Raw genomic sequence first — 1,196 nt, 5'->3', positions numbered from 1 at the left:
AGGATGGTCTCGATCTCCTGACCTCGTGATCCGCCCGTCTCGGCCTCCCAAAGTGCTGGGATTACAGGCTTGAGCCACCACGCCCGGCCATTCTGATTTATCTTTCAACTCATGAATTCTTTCTTTAGCTGTATCTAATGTGCTTTTAAGATTGTCTGTGAGGGAGAGGACTGTGTCAAGTCATCTCTGTTCTTTAGGATGGGGTTTGTTAAAATTGTCAAGAATGTGGCCTATTTTAAGAGATACCAAGTGAAATTTAGAAGATGATGAGAGGGTAAAACTGATTGCTATGCTTGGAAATGCTTGGTGATACAGGATAAAAATAAATACAACACACCCAACTACAGGATGATAGTTTGCGTAACAAACAGATACCATTTGTCAAGTTCCTTATACCCATATAGAAGAGGATATAATAATCTGCACAGTGAATGCACACAAACTGCCAAAATATGGTATGAAGGTTGACCTGACAAATTATGCTGCAGTACGTTGAGCCAGCCTATGCTGGCCCTCAGGCTTTTCAGTAGGGTTGGCATGGAAAGGATCTATGAAGGCCAAGTGGAGGTGATTAGAGATGCATTACAACGAGGAAAGCGTTGACGGTCATCCTGGTGCATCTGGATGCAGGCCTTGCCAGAACTACCACTGGCTAAAAGTTTTTGGGGCCCTGAAGTGAGCTATGAATGGAGGCTTGTCTATTCCTCACAGTATGAAATGATTCCCTGGTTATGATTCTGAAACCAAGGAATTTAATGCAGAAGTGCATCGAAGTACATCATGGTGAGAGTGTTGCAGGTTACATGCGTTACCTAATGGAAGAAGATGAAGATGCTTACAAGAAAGAATTCTCTCAGTACATAAAGAACAGTGTAACTCCAGACATGGGGGAGGAGATGTGTAAGGAAGCTCATGCCGCTGTATGATAGAATCCAGTCTATTAGAAGGCAGCCAAGAAAGAAATTAAAACGAAGAGGTGGAACAGTCCCAAAATGTCCCTTCCCCAGAAGAAAGATTGGGTAGCTCAAAAGAAGGCAAGCTTCCTCAGAGCTTGGGAAGAGGCTGCTGAGAGCTAAATCGAACAATTGTATGTGACGATTTTTCAGATAAAGACAATGAACTTACTGACTAAGCAGCTGAAAAAAAGGATTGAGGGTATATTTTCTTTTTTCTTTTTTTTTTGAGATGGAGCCTCG

At 42.5% G+C, this 1,196-nt stretch overlaps 1 pseudogene; it reads left to right on the top strand.

The window, feature by feature from the left end:
- The first annotated feature begins 189 nt into the window (after positions 1-189).
- LOC105510741 lies at positions 190-1,076 on the top strand (annotated as a pseudogene).
- Positions 1,077-1,196: the final 120 nt, after the last annotated feature.

The sequence above is a fragment of the Colobus angolensis genome, unplaced genomic scaffold (genome assembly GCF_000951035.1).
Source record: "Colobus angolensis palliatus isolate OR3802 unplaced genomic scaffold, Cang.pa_1.0 Scaffold10116, whole genome shotgun sequence".
Classification (NCBI taxonomy): domain Eukaryota; kingdom Metazoa; phylum Chordata; class Mammalia; order Primates; family Cercopithecidae; genus Colobus; species Colobus angolensis.
This window is presented reverse-complemented; position numbering and strand designations above follow the sequence as displayed.